The sequence below is a fragment of the Balaenoptera acutorostrata genome, chromosome 13 (genome assembly GCF_949987535.1).
Source record: "Balaenoptera acutorostrata chromosome 13, mBalAcu1.1, whole genome shotgun sequence".
Taxonomy (NCBI): domain Eukaryota; kingdom Metazoa; phylum Chordata; class Mammalia; order Artiodactyla; family Balaenopteridae; genus Balaenoptera; species Balaenoptera acutorostrata.
The window spans coordinates 62,462,881-62,476,275 of record NC_080076.1 but is presented as its reverse complement, the minus strand read 5'-3'; the positions used below and the strand labels follow the sequence as shown (position 1 = coordinate 62,476,275).

Below are 13,395 nucleotides of genomic sequence, written 5' to 3'. Positions count from 1 at the left end.
AAGCTGGGAGAAGATTTTAGTCACCCAACCAAGCCCCATCTGTGCCCCAAGCAAGGTCCCAGGAGAGGTGGGTATGCTCTTGCTTTGGTCTCTTGACCTCCTGAGCTCTCCCAGCTCTCCAACAGCAAAAGCCCAAAATAGGGTCACTTCCACTGCTGCAGCTGACTCTAGGCATTATCACCCAAACCAAGACTGAAAGCTCCCCAGTAACACGGCGGGAGTACAAATGTTTATTTTTAAATAAATTACTTTTTTCTGGCTTAATCAAAAAGCTTTTATAAGGTTTGATTTTAAACCACATGCAAATACAGTAATCTCTGAAGGATTTGGCAAAGATTTATTTATTTTCTTCAATTTCTAGTTTTTTAAATGTAGACACAGATTAGCTTAGATTAACATTGATTCTCAGAGCCCCCAAAAGCTCAGCACAAAGGACGAGGTTAACTGATGAGGGGCCTGAAACAGATTGAGCAGGTGTCTCTGACAGAATGCTGACACGTCCCTGTCGCCTACCCGTTGGAAGTTGAAGCCATTACACTGTGAAAGCAAACACATTTTGGCATCTAAACTCTACTGTGGAGTTTGATTTGCACCTTGGTTTTCTAGTTCCTGCTTCGCAAAGAATAAATAGCAGGGCTTCCCTGGTGGCGCAGTGGTTGAGAATCTGCCTGCCAATGCAGGGGACACGGGTTCGAGCCCTGGTCTGGGAAGATCCCACATGCCGCGGAGCAGCTGGGCCCGTGAGCCACAACTACTGAGCCTGCGTGTCTGGAGCCTGCGCTCCGCAACAAGAGAGGCCGCGATAATGAGAGGCCCGCGCACCACGATGGAGAGTGGTCCCCACTTGCCGCAACTGGAGAAAGCCCTCGCACAGAAACGAAGACCCAACACAGCCATAAATAAATAAATAAATAAATAAACCCAAAAAGTTAAAAAAAAAAAAAAAAAAAAGAATAAATAGCAGAGTTCAGTGTAGCCTTTAGTAGACAATCTCCACCGTGTGCAACAGCCAGAGTCCAAGTCTCCATCAAAAGACACTGGTGGCCAGATGCTTTCCAATATGATCCCCAAGCTACTGGCCAGTGATGTGAGAGCAGCAGAGATGGAAGGAAAACCCTTAGAAATTCTGCTGAGAAAATGTCCCCTTTCTTCCTAAGACGCATGTTCCTCCTGCCGAGAGAGGCTGTGTGCTTCGGATGGTGTTTAAAGATGTTTAAAGGCAGTTTTTTGGAGGCGGGGGCAGGGTGGATGTTTTCAGACGAACTTGACCAATCCCATGTCCAATCTGAGTTTTTCTTCAAAAGCCTTTCAATTTCTTCTCTTGATATAATCTTCTTTGGGCTGAGGGCTGTTTTTCCTCCAACACTGTGGGTGTCTAGTTCAGAAACTACTAGTATCTTGTGGGTCATCACAGTGGACATTCTGGGGGTGACATCATCTAGGTTCATGCTGGGTGTCCAGTAGCGTTTGATCCACGTCATAACTGCAAACAGAAATTGAGGCTGCCTGGGCATATACCCAGAAAAGATGAAAACTCTAATTCAAAAAGATAAATGCACCCCAATGTTCATAGCAGCACTGTTTACAATACCCAAGACATGGAAGCAACCTAAGTGTCCATCAACAGATGAATGGATAAAGAAGATGTGGTACATATGTACAATGGATTATTACTTAGATAGAAAACAGAATGAAATAATGCCATTTGCAGCAACATGGATGGACCTAGAGATTATCATACTAAGTGAAGTAAGTCAGACAGAGAAAGGCAAATATCACATGATTATCATTTATATGTGGAATCTCAAAAAATGATACAAATGAACTTATTTACAAAACAGAAAGAGACTCACAGACATAGAAAACAAACTTATGGTTACCAAAGCGGGAAGAGGGGAGAGGGATAAATTAGGAGTTTGGGATTAACAGATACAAACTACTGTACTATGCATAAAATAGATAAACAATAAGGACCTACTGTATAGCACAGTGAACTATAATAACCTATAATAGAAAAGAATATGAAAAATAATATATATACTGTATAACTGAATCACTTTGCTGTGCACCTGAAACACTGTAAATCAGCTATATTTCAATACCAAAAAAACTTTAAAAATTAAAATTAAAAAAAACAGGAAATTGAGGCTGGAGCTGTGCTCCGTTCCCATTGCTGAGGTGCAGCCCCACGCAAGGGCCCTGCAGGTTCTCTTCCTGGAACCCCGGGATACCTGAGACTCTGGTGGGCTGGTCAGGCTCTGTGACAAGCAGGAAAGAGACTCTGAGTTCATTACTTTTATCTTTTGCAAGATATTTTATAAGTATTTATAATAAAGGTAATATAATATTGAAATAAAATTCAAGTCCATTTTGCTTCCCTCCTCCTTTGCCTTCTTTCACTTTTTTCCCCAGAGACAACCCCAGGGAGTGTCCTCCAGTACACCTCTCTAAGCGTATATGTATCCGTTGGCAATATATAGTGGGTTTTTTTTATTTTAAATAATTTGTATCCTACTGTTTAAATGTTCTACAACCTGTTTCTTTTTTCTTCTCAGTGGTATGTTTTAGTGACCTATGTTAATAAGGTTAACACACAGAGACCTAGTTCATTTTTTAAATTGCTATTTTAATGTTCTTGGGCATATAAACTTTACTTTTTATTTCTCTCTGATGGGTTTTAGATTGTTCTTTTGGTAGCTGTCTCTTAGCACTTATTTGCAAGTTTCTCTAGAGGAGGACTTTCTAGGTCACAAGGAATGTAAATTTTCAGCTTTACTGGATATTGGTAATTTGACATCAAAACAATTGTATTCATTTTCACTCCCACTAGTAGAATATGCAAGTTCCTCTTTTCCACTTCCTTTCCAACATCTCATATTGTCTGGTTTGACGTTTTGTAGACAATCAGAGGGATATAATGTGGCATCTAATTTAATTCGTGTTTCTCTAAGTATAGTGAGGAGGAGGACATTTTGTGAATTTTGGTCATTTTGTTTGCCTTTTCTCCTTCCTCTTCATATTTTTTGTCCATTCTTAAAAATTGGGGGTTTCATTCTGTTGCTTTTTAATTTTATTTCCTTGTGTTTCTTAGATACTTTGCAATACATGTTACAAATATCTTCTCCTAGTTTGTGGCTTGTTTTTTCAATCAAATCTTTAAGCTAAACTTTAATTTTGGCATCATTTAAAAAATACATGCAAATTTCTAAGTCTTTTCCTTGACGATTCATACTTTCTGGCTTAAGATATTCTGCTTAACTCAACGTCATGAAGATAATCTGTACATTTCCTTCTAATCATATAAAAGTTGTGCTTCACATATTTTGGTCTTTATTCTTTCTGGAACTTATCTGTGAAAAGAGTGTTCAATAAGGTTCTAATTTTATTTATTTACAGATAACCTTCTGATTGTGCAAACAATTCAGGCTCACTGTTAAAATTCAACTAATCATTTAACATATGAAGAAAGACATTAAAAGTCACCTGAAATCCTACTGCCCCAAGAGAGTCACCACTGATATTTTCAATATCATTTGTTGATATCTCCTCTTCCCCCCTTGATTATGATCCTGCAGCTGTCACACAGGGAGGGGACTTTTCTAGCATTCAAGTAAACTTAAAGAATTAATACTAGAGCATCACTACTCATCAGGGAAATGCAAATCAAAACCACAACGAGATATCGTCTCACACCTGTCAGAATGGCCATCACCAGGAAGACCACAAATAACAAATGTTGGAGAGAATGTGGAGAAAAGAGAACCTCTCACACTGTTGGTGGAAATGTAAACTGGTGTAGCTACTGTGGAAGACAGTATGGAGGTTTCTCAAAAAACTAAAAATAAAATTACCATACGACCCAGCAATTCCACTCCTGGGTATAAAGCTGAAAAAAACCAAAACAATAATTCAAAAAGATACATGTACCCAATGTTCATAGCAGCATTATTTACAATTGCCAAGATATGGAAACAACCTAAGTGTCCATTAACAGATGAATGGATAAAGAGGTTATGGCATACATATATATATAAATGGAATACTACTCAGCCATAAAAAACAATGAAATTTTGCCATTTGCAGCAACCTGGATGGACCTGGAGGGCATTATGCTAAGTGAAATAGGTCAGACAGAAAAAGACAAATACTGTAGGATATCACTTATATGTGTAATCTAAAAACTACAATAAACTAGTGAATATAACAAAAAAGAAGCAGGCCCACAGATACAGAGAACAAACTAGTGGTGACCAGTGGGGAGGGGAAGGGGCAATAAAGGGGTGGGGGAGTGGGAGGCACAGATTATTGGGTGTAAGATAGGCTCAAGAGAAATGCAAATCAAAACTACAATGAGGTATCACCTCACACTGGTCAGAATGGCCATCATCAAAAAATCTACAAACAACAAATGCTGGAGAGGGTGTAGAGAAAAGGGAACCCTCTTGCACTCTTGGTGGGAATGTAAACTGATACAGCCACTATGGAGAACAGTACGGAGGTTCCTTAAAAAACTAAAAATACAACTACCATATGACCCAGCAATCCCACTACTGGGCATATACCCTGAGAAAACCATAATTCAAAAAGAGTCATGTATCACAACTAGCTGCTGGACAATCATCGACAGGAAGACACTGGAATTCACCAAAAAAGATACCCCACATCCAAAGACAAAGGAGAAACCACTATGAGATGGTAGGAGGGGCGCAATCACAGTAAAATCAAATCCCATAACTGCTGGGTGGGTGACTCACAGACTGGAGAACACTTATACCACAGAAGTCCACCCACTGGAGTGAAGGTTGTGAGCCCCATGTCAGGCTTCCCAACCTGCGGTTCTGGCAACAGGAAGAGGAATTCCTAGAGAATCAGACTTTGAAGGCTAGTGGGATTTGATTGCAGGACTTTGACAGGACTGGGGGAAACAGAGACTCCACTCTTGGAGGGCACACACAAAGTAGTGTGTGCATCAGGACCCAGGGGAAGGAGCAGTGACCCCAAGGGAGACTGAACCAGACCTACCTGCTAGTGTTGGAGGGTCTCCTGCAGAGGCGGGGGGTGGCTGTGGCTCACTGTGGGGACAAGGACACTGGCAGCAGAGGTTCTGGGGGTGCTCCTTGGTGTGAGCCCTCCCAGAGTCAGTCATTGGCCCCATCAGGGAGCCCGGGTAGGCTCCAGTGTTGGGGTGCCTCAGGCCAAACAACCAACAGGGAGGGAACCCAGCCCCACCCATCAGCAGTCAAGTGGATTAAAGTTTTACTGAGCTCCGCCCACCAGAGCAACAGTCAGCTCTACCCACCACCAGTCCCTCCCACCAGGAAACTTGCACAAGCCTCTTAGATAGCCTCATCCACCAGATGGCAGACAGCAGAAGCAAGAAGAACTACAATCCTGAAGCCTGGGGAACAAAAACCACATTCACAGACAGACAAGATGAAAAGGCAGAGGGCTATGTACCAGATGAAGGAACAAGATAAAACCCCAGAAAAACAATTAAATGAAGTGGAGATAGGCAACCGTCCAGAAAAAGAATTCAGAAAAATGATAGTGAAGATGATCCAGGACCTCGGAAAAAGAATGGAGGAAAAGATCGAGAAGATGCAAGAAATGTTTAACACAGACCTAGAAGAATTAAAGAACAAACAAACAGAGATGAACAAAACAATAACTGAAATGAAAACTACACTAGAAGGAATCAATAGCAGAATAACTGAGGCAGAAGAACGGATAAGTGACCTGGAAGACAGAATGGTGGAATTCACTGCTGTGGAACAGAATAAAGAAAAAAGAATGAAAAGAAATGAAGACAGCCTAAGAGACCTCTGGGACAACATTAAACGCAACAACATTCGCATTATAGGGGTCCCAGAAGGAGAAGAGAGAGAGAAAGGACCAGAGAATATATTTGAAGAGATTATAGTCGAAAACTTCCCTAACATGGGAAAGGAAATGGCTACCCAAGTCCAGGAAGCACAGCGAGTCCTATACAGGATAAACCCAAGGAGAAACAGGCCGAGACACATAGTAATCAAATTGGCAAAAATTAAAGACAAAGAAAATTATTGAAAGCAGCAAGGGAAAAACGACAAATAACATACAAGGGAACTCCCATAAGGTTAACAGCTGATTTCTCAGCAGAAACTCTACAAGCCAGAAGGGAGTGGCATGATATACTTAAAGTGATGAAAGGGAAGAAACTACAATGAAGATTACTCTACCCAGCAAGGATCTCATTCAGATTCGATGGAGAAATCAAAAGCTTTACAGACAAGCAAAAGCTAAGAGAATTCAGCACTACCAAACCAGCTCTACAACAAATGCTAAAGGAACTTCTCTAAGTGGGAAACACAAGAGAAGAAAAGGACCTACAAAAACAAACCCAAAACAATTAAGAAAATGGTCACAGGAACATACATATCGATAATTACCTTAAATGTGAATGGATTAAATGCTCCAACCAAAAGACACAGGCTTGCTGAATGGATACAAACACAAGACCCATATATATGCTGTCTACAAGAGACCCACTTCAGACCTAGGGACACATACAGACTGTAAGTGAGGGGATGGAAAAAGATATTCCATGCAAATGGAAATCAAAAGAAAGCTAGAGTAGCAATACTCATATCAGATAACACACACTTTAAAATAAAGAATGTTACAAGAGACAAGGAAGTGTCGACATTACATAATGATCAAGGGGTCAATCCAAGAAGAAGATATAACAATTATAAATATATATTCATCGAACATAGGAGCACCTCAATACATAAGGCAACTGCTAACAGCTATAAAAGAGGAAATTCACAGTAACACAATAATAGTGGGGGACTTTAACACCCCACTTACACCAATGGACAGATCATCCAAAATGAAAATAAATAAGGAAACAGAAGCTTTAAATGACACAATAGACCAGATAGATTTAATTGATATTTATAGGACATTCCATCCAAAAACAGCAGATTACACTTTCTTCTCAAATACACATGGAACATTCTCCAGGATAGATCACATCTTGGGTCACAAATCAAGCCTCAGTAAATTTAAGAAAATTAAAATCATATCAAGCATCTTTTCTGACCACAATGCTAGAAGATTAGAAATGAGTTACAGGGGAAAAACCGTAAAAAACACAAACACATGGAGGCTAAACAATACATTACTAAATAACCAAGAGATCACTGAAGAAATCAAAGAGGAAATCAAAAAATACCTAGAGACAAATGACAATGAAAACACGACGATCCAAAACCTATGGGATGCAGCAAAAGCAGTTCTAAGAGGGAAGTTTATAGCTATATAAGCCTACCTCAAGAAACAAGAAAAATCTCAAATAAACAATCTAACCTTACACCTAAAGGAACCAGAGAGAGAAGAGCAAACAAAACCCAAAGTTAGCAGAAGGAAAGAAATCATAAAGATCAGAGCAGAAATAAATGAAATAGAAACAAAGAAAACAATAGCAAAGACGAATGAAACTAAAAGCTGGTTCTTTGAGAAGATAAACAAAATTGATAAACCATTAGCCAGACTCATCAAGAAAAAGAGGGAGAGGACTCAAATCAATAAAATCAGAAATGAAAAAGGAGAAGTTACAACAGACACCACAGAAATACAAAGCATCCTAAGAGACTACTACAAGCAACTCTATGCCAATAAAATGGACAACCTGGAAGAAATGGACAAATTCTTAGAAAGGTATAACCTTCCAAGACTGAACCAGGAAGAAACAGAAAATATGAACAGACCAATCACAAGTAATGAAATTGAAGCTGTGATTAAAAATCTTCCAACAAACAAAAGTCCAGGACCAGATGGCTTCACAGGTGAATTCTATCAAACATTTAGAGAAGAGCTAACACCCATCCTTCTCAAACTCTTCCAAAAAATTGCAGAGGAAGGAACTCTCCCAAACTCATTCTATGAGGCCACCATCACCCTGATACCAAAACCAGACAAAGATACTACAGAAAAAGAAAATTACAGACCAATATCACTGATGAACATAGATGCAAAAATCCTCAACAAAATACTAGCAAACAGAATCCAAAAACACATTAAAAGGATAATATACCATGATCAAGTGGGATTTATCCCAGGGATGCAAGGATTCTTCAATATACTCAAATCAATCAATGTGATACACCATATTAACAAATTGAAGAATAAAAACCATATGATCATCTCAATAGATGCAAAAAAAGCTTTTGACAAAATTCAACACCCATTTATGATAAAAACTCTCCAGAAAGTGGGCATAGAGGGAACCTACCTCAACATAATAAAGGCCATATACGACAAACCCACAGCAAACATCATTCTCAATGGTGAGAAACTGAAAGCATTTCCTCTAAGATCAGGAAAAAGACAAGGATGTCCACTCTCACCACCATTATTCAAAATAGTTTTGGAAGTCCTAGCCACGGCAATCAGAGAAGAAAAAGAAATAAAAGGAATACAAATTGGAAAAGAAGAAGTAAAACTGTCAGTGTTTGCAGATGACATGATACTGTACATAGAGAATCCTAAAAATGCCACCAGAAAATTACTAGAGCTAATCAATGAATTTGGTAAAGTTGCAGGATACAAAATTAATGCACAGAAATCTCTTGCATTCCTATACGCTAATGATGAAAAATCTGAAAGAGGAATTAAGGAAACACTCCCATTTACCACTGCAACAAAAAGAATAAAATACCTAGGAATAAACCTGCCTAGGAGACAAAAGACCTGTATGCAGAAAACTATAAGACACTGATGAAAGAAATTAAAGATGATACCAACAGATGGAGAGGTATACCATGTTCTTGGATTGGAAGAATCAATATTGTGAAAATGACTATACTACCGAAAGCAATCTATAGATTCAATGCAATCTCTATCAAATTACCAATGGCATTCTTTACGGAACTAGAACAAAAAATCTTAAAATTTGTATGGAGACACAAAAGACCCCGAATAGCCAAAGCAGTCTTGAGGGAAAAAAACAGAGCTGGAGGAATCAGACTCCCTGACTTCAGACAATACTACAAAGCTACAGTAATCAAGACAATATGGTACTGGCACAAAAACAGAAACATAGATCAATGGAACAAGATAGAAAGCCCAGAGATAAACCCATGCACCTATGGTCAACTAATCTATGACAAAGGAGGCAAAGATATACAATGGAGAAAAGACAGCCTCTTCAATAAGTGGTGCTGGGAAAACTGGACAGCTACAGGTAAAAGAATGAAATTAGAACACTCCCTAACACCATACACAAAAATAAACTCAAAATGGATTAGAGACCTAAATGTAAGACCGGACACTATAAAACTCTTAGAGGAAAACATTGGAAGAACACTCTTTGACATAAATCACAGCAAGATCTTTTTTGACCTACCTCCTAGAGTAAGGGAAATAAAAACAAAAATAAACAAATGGGACCTAATGAAACTTCAAAGCTTTTGCACAGCAAAGGAAACCATAAACAAGATGAAAAGACAACCTTCAGAATGGGAGAAAATATTTGCAAATGAATCAACGGACAAAGGATTAATCTCCAAAATATATAAACAGCTCATGCAGCTCAATATTAAAGAAACAAACAACCCAATCCAAAAATGGGCAGAAGACCTAAAATGACATTTCTCCAAAGAAGACATACAGATGGCCAAGAAGCACATGAAAAGCTGCTCCACATCACTAATTATTAGAGAAATGCAAATCAAAACTACAATGAGATATCACCTCACACCACTTAGAATGGGTATCACCAGAAAATCTACAAACAACAAATGTTGGAGAGGGTGTGGAGAAAAGGGAACCCTCTTGTACTGTTGGTGGGAATGTAAATTGATACAGCCACTATGGAGAACAGTATGGAGGTTCCTTAAAAAACTAAAAGTAGAATTACCATATGACCCAGCAATCCCACTACTGGGCATATACCCAGAGAAAACCATAATTCAAAAAGATGCATGCACCCCAATGTTCATTGCAGCACTATTTACAATAGCCAGGTCATGGAAGCAACCTAAATGCCCATCAACAGACGAATGGATAAAGAAGATGTGGTACATATATACAATGGAATATTACTCAGCCATAAAAAGGAACGAAATTGGGTCATTTGTTGAGACATGGATGGATCTAGAGACTGTCATAGAGAGTGAAGTAAGTCAGAAAGAGAATAACAAATATCGTATATTAACGCATGTATGTGGAACCTAGAAAAATGGTTCAGATGAACCAGTTTGCAGGGCAGAAGTTGAGACACAGATGTAGAGAACAAACGTATGGACACCAAGGGGGGAAAGCCAAGGGGGGGTGGGGATGGTGGTGTGATGAATTGGGCGATTGGGATTGACATGTATACACTGATGTGTATAAAACTGATGACTAATAAGAACCTGCTGTATAAAAAAATAAATAAAATTCAAAAAAAAAAAAAAAAAGAGTCCTGTACCGCCATGTTCATTGCAGCACTATTTACAATAGCCAGGACATGGAAGTAACCTAAGTGTCCCATCAACAGATGAATGGATAAAGAAGATGTGGCACATATATACAATGGAATATTACTCAGCCATAAAAAGAAACGAAATTGAGTTATTTGTAGTGAGGTGGATGGACCTAGAGTCTGTCATACAGAGTGAAGTAAGTCAGAAAGAGAAAAACAAATACCGTATGCTCACACATATATATGGAATCTAAAAAAAAAAAAAAAAGGTTCTGAAGAACCTAGGGGCAGGACAGGAATAAAGACACAGACATAGAGAATGGACTTGAGGACACGGGGAGAGGGAAGGATAAGCTGGGACCAAGTGAGAGAGGGGCATGGACATATATACACTACCAAATGTAAAATAGCTAGCTAGTGGGAAGCCGCCTCATAGCACAGGGAGATCAGCTCGGTGCTTTGTGACCACCTAGAGGGGTGGGATAGGGAGGGTGGGAGGGAGACGCAAGAGGGAGGAGATATGGGGATATATGTATATGTATAGCTGATTCACTTTGTTATACAGCAGAAACTAACACAATATTGTAAAGCAATTATACTCCAATAAAGATGTTAAAAAAAAAAAGATAGGCTCAGGGATGTATTGTACAACACAGGGAATATAGCCCATATTTTGTAATTACTGTAAATGGAATGTAACCTTTAAAATTATATTAAAAAAAATTTTTTTTAAAGAATACTAGCTTTCTTTCCGCGTCAGTCAGACAGGGGTCCATATGGCGTTGTTCTGGATTCCCATCATAACTTAAAGGGAAACTTTCACAATGTCCAGAGCCCTTGATGTCCTGCAAATGACGGAGGAGGATGTCCTCAAATTCCTTGCAGCAGGAACCCACTTAGGTGGCACCAACCTTGACTTCCAAATGTAACAGTACATCTACAAAAGGAGAAGTGATGGCATCTACATCATAAATCTGAAGAGAACCTGGGAGAAGCTTCTGTTGTCAGCTCGTGCCATTGTTGCCATTGAGAACCCAGCTGATGTCAGTGTCGTATCCTCCAGGAATACTGGCCAGCGAGCTGGGCTGAAGTTTGCTGCTGCCACTGGAGCCACTCCTATTGCTGGCCGCTTCACTCCTGGAACCTTCACTAACCAGAGCCAGGCAGCCTTCAGGGAGCCAAGACTTCTGGTGGTTACTGATCCCAGGGCTGACCACCAGCCCCTCACAGAGGCCTCTTACGTTAACCTGCCTACCACTGCTCTGTGTAACACAGACTCTCCTCTGCATTATGTGGACATTGCCATCCCATGCAACAACAAGGGAGCTCACTCAGGGGGTCTGATGTGGTGGATGCTCGCCCAGGAAGTTCTGCGCATGCGTGGCACCATCCCCCGTGAACACCCATGGGAGGTCATGCCTGATGTCTACTTCTACAGAGATCCTGAAGAGACTGAAAAGGAAAAGCAGGCGGCAGCTGAGAAGGCTGTGACCAAGGAGGAATTTTAGGGTGAATGGACCGCCCCACCTCCTGAGTTCACTGCTCCTCAGCCTGAGGTGGCGGACTGGTCCGAAGGTGTGCAGGTGCCCTCTGTGCCTATTCAGCAGTTCCCCACTGAAGACTGGTCTGGAGCCCCCAATGCTCAGGCCACTGAGTGGGTAGGAACAACCACTGAGTGGTCTTAAGCTGTTCTTCCACAAACTCTTAAAATGGAAATAAGCTGACGGAAAGTAAACAGTTTCTAAAAAAAAAAAAAAAAAAGAATACTAGATCTGGATATAATTTATAGAATTTGAAGTATCAGCATACAGGATTTTCAAGTTAGAGTACATCATGTGATTGCCTCATTTCATTAAGCAATGTAAATAAGTAAAAAGAATAAAAAGGAGCATCGTGTGAGAAGTTAGGATTTCCCAGGAAAAGCCAGTTCTCTATGGTTTGGGAACGTATAGCACTAAGAACTGCCAGTTTTTGAAACCAGAGCACAAGTTCTCCTAGTGTCACATCCAGCATGCTAGGTTCATCTTGCTAAATGTTTTCCCATTAAGACCATTGATAGTGCCTCTAACAAATAACTTATCTTTAATTTTGTCACAGAAGTATGTAAGTAAAAACAGAGCCAATTCCTAGAAAAGCTCTAACTAATTTGATAAAATGTGTGTACCTGCATCACTCTATTTTGGAGATTCTGTGGAAAGAAGTCATTTATCAAATTTCATTACCATCAAGAAACAGGCCATCATATCTTTCCTCTGCATACACGAATATCACTTGCTGTTCTTCATGAACTCATATGTAAATTCCTCTGTGGGTACATTAAAAATACATTTGATTTTTGAATTAAAACAATTATCAAAACCATATATAGATCACGTTTATCTGCATGCGGGATGAGAGTTACTCAGCCTTTATGTAGACGTTTTACAATATACAAAGCATGGATTTTTGCAAATGTATCCGGTCATTACTAATTTCTGTGCCAAAGTGGTGTGAAAACGTTTTAAATGACTAGAATATTCAGTGTAGAGTTCAGTTAAAAATTGCAGAACTATATGAAGAGATTTGGAAGAGCTACATAAGGATTAAGTCCGTCATCCCGAATGTAGCCATGGAGCTGAATTCGGAACGAACCCAGGCTGCTAGACTGCATCACTGGTCCACCCCCTCAGATCTGGAAAGCTGTTTTCCTTGAGGACACTGCTAAGGAGAAAAGAGGAAATCGTCTCTATATGTGTTTCTGAGACGACTTCAAGGGGTTTTCAGTCGGCAAAAAATTTCCAGCGTGCGGGTTTTTTTTTGTTGTTTTTTGTTTTTGTCTTCAACTAGCTTGGTGCTGTCACTACAGTCATTTTACCTGACCTCTTTTTTTCAACAGGCATAAGGCAAGGCTGAGCTCATACTTTCATGAAAGCCACTCTGCCATCTAAGCAGAACGAACGCTGTTAGAA

The 13,395-nt window shown here is 39.7% G+C and overlaps 1 long non-coding RNA gene and 1 pseudogene across 1 annotated transcript in view; both read left to right on the top strand.

The window, feature by feature from the left end:
- Nucleotides 1-13,395, top strand: part of LOC103018836 (uncharacterized) — a 66,871-nt gene that overhangs the window by 40,855 nt on the left and 12,621 nt on the right. The window lies entirely within an intron of this gene.
- On the top strand, nucleotides 11,272-12,132 carry LOC103018570 (40S ribosomal protein SA-like; annotated as a pseudogene).